At 41.1% G+C, this 9652-nt stretch overlaps 1 long non-coding RNA gene across 1 annotated transcript; it reads left to right on the top strand.

Moving 5' to 3' along the window:
* Positions 1-3262: 3262 nt before the first annotated feature.
* On the top strand, positions 3263-8588 carry LOC141783708 (uncharacterized). Its single transcript, XR_012597334.1, has 5 exons — positions 3263-3591; positions 3701-3769; positions 3897-3971; positions 4073-4189; positions 4285-8588. It is a non-coding gene; the product is annotated as an uncharacterized LOC141783708 (long non-coding RNA).
* The last annotated feature ends 1064 nt before the right edge of the window (positions 8589-9652 follow it).

Here is a 9652-nt window from a genome sequence, read left to right as displayed (position 1 = left end):
TGTCTGTTAACGCCTCCTTCATTGTAGTTTCTGATAATGTAGCATAATGCATCAATGCTACACATTTATACCATCCAACCGTCCTGTTCATTCTGGGTTTGTCATGAGTCTCCCATGGTCTTTAAAATTTTTTTCCAACTTTTTTCCACCTGTGGTAATATTAAAGAAGACACTGTGGTGGACACCAATGTACTTGCATACCTCCAGCCCACTTCCCCTTTTGTATGTGCCCTAACCACTCGGCTGTTGGGTCGCCCCACAGAAATTCAAAATCAAGTTCTTTAATATTATGGGGAAAAAAGAGGATGATCAATTGATCCTTTAAAGTTTTTCACATTATGAGTGCCACAGATTATTTTAGGTATGCATACAACATGCATTATAATGTTCACTTACAAAAGACTTGGGTCCAGCTCAAGATAAGCCACGTGGTGAGTGCCTCTGGTTTTCCTGTTGCCCAGGCTCTCTTCTGTCATCACCGTATCACTAGTAGTTACTTACAGCATTCAAATGATTAAAGAAAACTAACATAGTAACATACCTGGCACAGGTCCAGAGATTTGTACGGGGTAGTTCTCCCAGTGTTGCTGGAGACCCCTTTCCTTTCTGATTGTTGTGGATGGAAGGCATTAATGCACAAACAAAAAAACAAAGGTTATAACAGTTGTCATCCCTGGAAGATGTTTGTTTCCTGTCATGTACGAATGCACAAACATAGAGAACCAATATCTCTTCATACTTACCATAAGTTCACAATTTGTATGGTTACCTCTGCAAATAATGAGGTGAAAAAAATTCAAGATAGATGTAACCTAAACTATTTAATGTTATGTTAATATAAGGGAAGCAGCAATTAATCAAAGTTTTTCACATTATGAGTGCCACAGATTATTATAGGTATTTATATAACATGCATTTTGTAAATCACTTACAAGACTTGGGTCCAGCTCAAGATAAGCCACATGGTGAGTGCTTCTGGTTTTCCTGTTGCCCAGGCTCTCCTCTGTCAGCATGGCCCTGCTTCTGTCACGTGTATCCAACTTCACCTCTAATAGACCAGTGAAAGAGAGAGATGACATTAGCCGGTGATACAAATGGTTAAAACGAACTGTATCACTAGTAGTTACTTACAGTATTCAAATGATTAAAGAAAATTAACATAGTAACATACCAGGCACAGGTCCAGATCATTTAAAGGTGAAGCAGTGGCCTCTTGGTGTGGTGTCTCCATTCCCCAGGCACATGGATCTTTTAGGTGAGCAGTGAAGTGTTGCTGGACTTCTTCTGTCTTCATGGGCTGATCAGCAATGCTTTAAAGTTCTTTGGTACCTGTTAAGCAGTGCTGCACACACATAGGGAAACAAATAGGTCATACATTACCAGTTAATGTCTGCATCAGAAATCAGCATCTGTACTTGGGCTATTGTAACTTACCAGAAAATGTAAGGGAAGTAACTGGCGATTATACCTAATGAAATTATAAGAGGCATGTTTATTAAATGTACCCATATGCTTTGAAATGTTATGTTCACTTACCATGTGCCTGGGTTCAGGTCGAGAGTTAGCATGGGACTTGCATGCCATAGATTTTTTGTGTGTTAGTAATTTTTTTCTCTTGTTATATAGAATTATTAAGCTTTGTTTAATTTAGGGCGAGATTTTCTCGAGCATGGACAAATTTGCTGCGGAGGATGACCTCCCTCAAGTTCTGTTGTGTGTTTAGAAACATTCTGTCAATTGTCAAAACAACTGTTTTTCAAAATTTTAAATTATAGTTCACTCAATACCTATTCAATCACGCAGTGTCAACCGATAGTCATGATCTAGTAAACTGACATTTGACAATATTTTCTTTAGCAGGAACAATCATAGTTGTTCTCACACCTTTTAACTTTATGAAGTTTGCAGTATACCACCATTCAGAAGATTTAAGCTTTGCTGCTTCGTACGATATTGTTCCATTTTTATGTCATCTTTGCAACTGACCATTTTACAGTCAGTTTTTTTTTTGGAGGTCAGATCGTCCGTCCATCCCGCCCTCCCTACAGCAGCCAGGACAGGTTTTACAGTCTGGCTGCTACGGACGACCCCCCCCCCCCCCCCCACCATGTTATAGTAATAGTAATATTTAGAGAAAAGTATTTGGTAACTACAAACTTTGTTAGCTATTGTCATAAATGCAATTATTAAGTGATGTTCTGAATTTGATGTATTTACGAGGGTTATACTTGAGAGTTATATTTACAATGTTTGCTGCTTAGTATGATATTGTTCCATTTTTGTGTCATAATTGCAACTGACTATTATACGGTCAGTTTATTTGTAGGGGTAATCGTCCCTCCCTCCCTCCGTCCCGCAGCCAGAACAGGTGTTACAGTCTGGCTGCCAAGGACGACCCCCCCCCCACCATGTTATAGTAATAGTAATATTTAGAGAAATTTATTTGGTAACTACAAACTGTTATGCTCCCCCTCCTTCTGATCATGCTGATCCTGTCTCATGCCTAATCTTGGTCTGTGTTTCTTCTCTCCAGGTGTGGCTGCTCTCTCTTGATTGGGAGTCAATAAAGAGGGGGAGGGGATTTGGGATCACTCTACTCTTCCACTCTGGCCTGGCCTGGCATGGCATGGCCTGGCAGCAGCAGCAGCATCATAGTGACCACATGTAGTTTTTTGTTGTTTCGTTCTTTATCTTTTCTGGTGAGTCCGGTGGTCTAGTTTTCGGTGTTTTGTTTCTGTTTGTCAGGGTTTAGTTTGGGGTTTTGTTGTTTAGGGGTAAAGGGAAGCACCCGGTTCCGCCGGCTCTGTAAGAGCTGGGCTGAGGTGACTTCCCCTCTTTTGTTCCTTTTTGCCGGCTCACCAGTTTAGTTAGTAATGGGACAACTTTAGGGGTTAGTTTGGTTTTTTACTTAACTTAGCTCTTTGGTTAATTATTGGTCAATTATTTCTGTGTTGCACTTAAAGGGACCGTTTGTAACTTTTTACACGTATAAATCTATCGGGTCAGTGTCCCATGCGCACTCCCATATGCGCGCTCACGTGTGAGTACGCTGTTCAGACAAGACTCCAACACAAACTACACGAGTAGTATATAGATTGTGGCTTTGTGCGTGCATGTGAAATGCGCCTGCATGTGTGTGTGTGTGTGTGCTGGTGTGCGTGGGTGTGTGTGCGCGTCCACCCCCCCCACCTGGTGAAAATTTCTTTAGGAGATGTATCTGTGATGTAATGATTTGTTAACATCTAAATTGTTAAATGTGTGTTAGTACACCACTATTTTTTGATGGTAGTCATCTCCCAAGAAAGCGGTGCAATTTCGGTAGAGTTACAATATAGAGGTTTTGTTTTTTCCATGTACTGTGTATGGGGCAAGCTCATGCCCTGTCAACCATGCGTATTCATGAGATTGTATGTCATTAGCTCCACCTCGTTGTTGGCGTGTTTACATGTGCTTACTGTGTATAAAACGCAGTCATCTGAGGTCTTCGTTTTTACCACTTCATCAGCAACTTTGAAGAGGCCGCCGCCGTACACATTTCTTGCATTTTCACATCGTTGGGGTATTTTTTTTTACCAATGGCTTCTATTCCATGTGAGTATAACCATTTTTATCTAACACGGTTATTTTCTCTTCCAATAATACTAGTGTGATTTTATAGTAAAAAAAAAAAAAAAATGTTCTTAACAGTTTTATTTATTAGGTTATACGGCCCGTGTTAGCAACCGCGACGACAGAGGTATTAAAAACATTCCACCTGCTGATAATGAAGGTATTTAATTCATTATACTTGTTTTGTATTTTGTTCCTTATATAGAACTATTTATTTATTTTTTATTTTGTTTTAGACTAAGTGTATGTTTTTATTTATTTTTGTTCTGCTGTTTTTTTACTTGTAGTACCATCAACCAGCGGCTGTGGAACACGTGTTCAGAAGAGAGGGATCTTCCAACCCATAAACCAACTTTCAAACGGTGTGTACATGATAAAATGTAGATGTTAAAATAATACTTTGATAATTAATACATTTGATTATTATACCTAAATACTAGAGTGTGGGTGTGTTTGAATCTAGAAGAAGATTCTGACTTTGAGGAACCAAAGCACAGGCTTAAAAGACCTAATAGACTTCAATCTTGGCGTGTAAAAAAAAGAGGATAAAGGAAGAGCAATGGGGTCAATTGCATACATGGTATGTATAAGATTACAGTATTCTATCTGTATTTACGATTATTTTTATGTGTGTATTAAGTCTTTTTTTTCTTTTCTCCTAATGTCATGCATCAGACCGGTGATTGATGAGGGTGCCATTGCCTCAACATTAGAGGCAGTTGTGTTGGCTTCTGTTACCGAGACGCTTCGATGTGAAGCTGCAGAGGCCGTGCGTGTGATCTTGGAGGAATTGAAGCCGTTAGAAGCATCGAAGAGAGAGGCGACCGCAACGCTGCTGACAGATATTTCTCAAGCAGAAGAGGACATTCAACAAGGTGGGTGTGAACCATACAGTGAATGGGGGGAGGGAGTTGTAGTACACCTTTTGCTTATCCTATTCTACAGTTGGGTGATTCACTTAGTGATTTTGAGGAGAAATCCTCTGACACACTCCCTGCAACACAAACGTGTGTGGGGGAGGATAATGAGCAGCCTGGTTCTCCAGAACCAATAGAATTAGTCGACTTGAGCGGACTCTCTGATCTATTTTCAACCTCACAACAACAGTCAATTCACCAGGATCAATATACACAGACAGAGGTTGACGGTCGTGCAACTGAGGATTTGACATTAGGGGGTGGGGGTGAAATGGTCAACAGATTTGATAAATTCGAATGCATGCTGAACAGTAAATTAGCAGAAATACAGAGGTATAACAAAGAACAAACTGAATCTTTGAATAGTAAAATTACTGAATTAGAAAAACACAACAAAAACTTATTAAATACTGTCCTGGCCCAGTGTAAATCAGATCTATTATATAGAAGTATTCTGACTTCTGACATTAGTGATCTGCATACAGCCAGTGGAGAACTGGTTAGAAGCCAGAATCATATAGTTAAGTTTCTAGCTGATATATCAAACATCCTAAAAAGCAGACCTGCATCATAGCGGTCAACTAATAGCGGATAACATGTCACCTCCTAGAAAAAATTTCAAATATAGTGATGACGCTGGTCGTAACGCTGCTAATGATGATGTTAATGAGGTTGATGGTGATGATGAAATCTCATGTCCCTCATACTGTCGAAGAATATATAGCCATTAGTGATCAATATGCAATGAGACATGGGCTTCCACAATGTCCCAGTACAATACCGAAACTATCAGGAAGTGGGCTGAATTCAACAATGCTAGGTTTAATTCTATTTCCTCGGTTTTATCTGGTCTTATTACTGATTTAACTGTCCGTGTCTGCTGGTGCACATGCCTCTGTGTCTGCTGCTGCTGCTGCTGGTAAATGTGCCTCTGTGTCTGCTGCTGCTGCTGCAAATTCCTCTGTCTTCCGTTGATGATCATAATGCTTTGATCAGTGCTAGTGCCGGTATTGATGATCATGATTTGATCAGTGCTACTGCCTTTGTTGATGACAATGCTTTGAATAATGAACACCATGGCTGTGTGTGGTAATGGCGAAGCTTCTCTGAGTGTAGACAGTGTTATCAGATGTGTACAGGAGGGGGCGGGTAGACTTGTAGAAAGCACCCGTGCACCCGTGCACCTGTTAGAGATATACAAATTAGAAACATACCTGCATTTAATGCCTCTGATTTGCATCAGCATGTTGATTTTAGAGATATTAATCTTGATAATCCTGAGCAGGTGCCTAACCGAGTTAGAGAGAGACGGTCTGGTGTGATTGAGAGAGCCTTAGAGGATTCGCCACCCAGTAGTGTTTTAAATGTCATCTTGAGAGGCCCATCACTGGCTAGCGATGTACAAGCCGTCTTAAACGCAGATAATGAATACAATGTGGATTTGTTCATGGAGGAAATATCACAGGTCTTAAAAGCAATGACGATTCTATGAAGGACGACGAATTGGAGTTTATTGTTACGGTTGCCAGGGATAGTAGTGGTGAATCAGGTCGTCTGAGATTGGATCAAGTTTCCTATGATGAAATTTTAGCCAAAAAAGGTTGACATCTGTACAATCCTGACAATATGGGGAACAACAATATGTTTTTCTATCTGTCTTGCACATTTTGTTAACAATACTATGGCACGGGATGAAAAATTGGAATATGCAAAACAACTGTACACTGCTGTCGGTTTTGATCACATGCACAAAGTATCGTTCTCCGATGTCACCAAATTTGAGAAACACTTAGACATGAAAATAGTCTTCCATCATGGCTCTGCGCGTAAACGCTTGCAGTGTTTCCAAACATGCGATGCACCACACAAGCGTACAGTCTGGTTATACTTACACAATGACCACTACTATCTGATTGAAAACCAGACAGGGTTTTTCAGTGCTTCATATGTGTGTGAGTATTGCTATGATACGTATGAAACGCCTCTGTACCACAACTGTAAGTATCGATGCAATGTCTGTTTTACACAGGAGTGTCACTTACCAAGGTCGCACGTTAAAGTGCCCTGACTGTAAACGCATTTGTAAATCACAATTCTGTTTCAAGCAACACAAGGTACATGAAGTAAAACACAAAGTTATACCGTGTACAGCATTAAAATACTGTGAGGCATGTGGAAAAACATACAAGGTTGGTAAAAAAATGCACAAATGCGCACCCATTGTCTGTTCACACTGTGGCGAACAAAGATTGGAAAGCAGTGTGCCACATGAATGCTTTATCCAGCCAATCGAGAAGGCTGATCCACAGAGAAAGTACATCTTGTTTGATTTTGAGACACGTTTCAACGATGGCAAACACGAGGCAAATTGTGTGCTCAATGGATATTGATGGAAACAAGTTTTGTTTCAACACATTAAAATGCGTGGATGCCTTTGTGAAACGGTACAGACGGCCCAAATACCGTGGGTATATGTTCATTGCGCATAACGCATCAGGCTTTGACAACTACATTCTGCTTGAGTACTTTGTCAAACAAAGGATCACGCCTATGGTGACGATGAGGTAGCAGGGTCATTCTGATGTACGACAATACATACCGACAGAGGTGGATTGATTTGTTCAGTTTCTTACCCATGAGACTAGCCAAAACACCTGCTGCCTTGGGGTTTGAGGATTTGGAGAAAGGCTATTTTCCCCACAAGTTTAACACTAGGGAGAATGAGCACTACATAGGCCCATACCCTGCCCCATCTCACTATGGGTATGACACCTTGTTTGAAAGTGAGAAAACCTCTTTCATGCAATGGTATGACACAGTCCGAGATGAAACTTTTGATTTTCAAGCTGAGATTCATCGCTACTGTGTTAATGATGTGGCAGTGTTGCGCCGGGCATGCACTATTTATCGTGAAACATTTCATGACAGCTTGACCCGTTTGCGTTTACCACTCTACCATCCAGTTGTATGGGTGTATTCAAAACACTGTTCCTGCCCAGAGACACTGTAGCCCTCACATATGAAGGTGCATACACCAAACAGAATAAGACATATTCAGATGTGTCTATGCAGTGGCTTGAATATGTGGCCTGTGCAGAAAACATTGAGATGCAACATGCAATCAATCGTGGTGAACAGCAATTCGGCCCATACTTTGTGGACGGGTACAATCCAGCTACAAACACCTGCTATGAGTTTGCAGGATGTTTTTTTCACGGATGTGTCAAATGCCATGTTCAGGCAGATTTAAATCCGGTCACTCAAGTCTCCTATGGCGAGCTATACCGTGCTTTCAATGAAAAAATAAACAAATTGGAAACACAACATGGCCTTCGCTCTGTAGTGATGTGGGAGTGTGAATGGGGGTTGTTGTCAAAATCAAACTCTGCAGTACAAACATTTCTGACCACATACAAAAAAACGTAACGACTCGATTCCAGGCAGGCTCTCTTTGGTGGGCGTACAAATGCCATGAAACTGTACCACATGGTGGAAAATGACGAAAAGATTAGGTACTACAACTTCACAAGTCTGTATCCCACAGTTCAGGCAAAAAAACTGTACCCGGTTGGACATCCCCAGGTTATCCATGGGGACTTTGATTCCATCGATAATTATTTGGGGTTTGTAAAATGTACTGTGCTCCTGCCAAGAGGTTTGTTCCACCCAGTCTTGCCCTACAGGTGTCAAAACAAGCTCATGTTCCCGCTGTGCAGCAAGTGTGCTGAAGGTTTGAACCAAACATCTGATTGTGCTCATAGTGACAGTGACAGACAGCTGTCAGGTGTGTGGGTCTCGTTTGAGCTTCAGAAAGCGGTAGAAAAGGGTTACCAGATTGTCAGCATTGACGAAGTGTGGCATTTTCCCAACAAGACAGACACATTGTTTAAAGGGTATGTGAAAACGTTTCTGAAATGTAAAAAAGAGGCTTCTGGCTACCCAGGGCATGTCAAAACACCTGATGAACAAAAGAAGCACATTGATGACCTATTTTGAAAAAGAGGGCATTAAACTGGATGCTAACAAAATCCGTGTCAACAAAGCTGTCAGGAGCTGTAATAAATTACTCTACAGATTTAGCATGAGGAACACCATGCCTTCATGCGAGTTGATCACTGAACCATCCAGGTTTACGCAACTGATGTTCAGTGACCATTACGATGTGAAGCAATTCTGCTTCATATCAGATGATGTGGCTATGGTGCAGTGGCGCCATGCGGACAGTAGGGGTTCCCGAATAAAAGACGTCAATGTCTTCGTTGGCGCTATGACGACTGCTCACGCTAGACTTATGTTGTATGACCTCCTGGACAAACTGCAGCAGCGAGTGTTGTATTGTGACACCAATAGTGTTGTTTTTACATTGCAGCCTGGTGATTGGGTCCCTCCCCTAGGTCCCTACCTAGGGGACTTGACAAATGAGATAAACGATGGTAATGTGTGTGGAACCCCCGAGGAAGACTTCATTACAGAGTTTGTGTCGGGGGGTTCCAAGTGCTACTCATATCGCACGAGACAGGGCAAGACGCAGGTAAAATGCAAAGGCATAACATTAAACGCAAACAACGCCAATGTGGTTACTCACACGTCATTGTCAGGTCTAGTACACGCATTTGTGGCCAATAAGAACACAGGGGCAAGCGTGATGACTGTATCTGAAACCATCAAACGTGATAAAAAGAAGTTTCATCTGAAAAACGAGACAGTTTTTAAGAAAGTCCAGGTGGTGTACAATAAGCGTAGAGTGTTTCAGGATTACACCACTCTGTTTTATGGATACTAGATTGGACCCGGGTTTTGATGGCAGACTACAGCATCCGTTTAGCCTGGTGGTAAGCGGTCCTTCAAATTACGTAAAGACATTTTTTGTCAAGAATGTTATTGAAAACGCCTCAAAAGCCATTTCACATAGTGTTGATAATATTGTCTACATTTACTCGTGCTGGCAACCTTTATATAACCAACTCCTTAAGACAAGGGATATTAACTTTGTGAACGGTTTACCAGAATCTGTGTGACTGTGCTTCTACCCCCAGACAAAAATAATCTACTCATCATAGACGATTTAATGAATGATGCCAGTAACAACATAGAAGTACAAATTGTTTTTACCAAATATGTACATC

This window comes from Sebastes fasciatus, chromosome 15 (assembly GCF_043250625.1).
Source record: "Sebastes fasciatus isolate fSebFas1 chromosome 15, fSebFas1.pri, whole genome shotgun sequence".
NCBI lineage: Eukaryota > Metazoa > Chordata > Actinopteri > Perciformes > Sebastidae > Sebastes > Sebastes fasciatus.
This window is presented reverse-complemented; position numbering and strand designations above follow the sequence as displayed.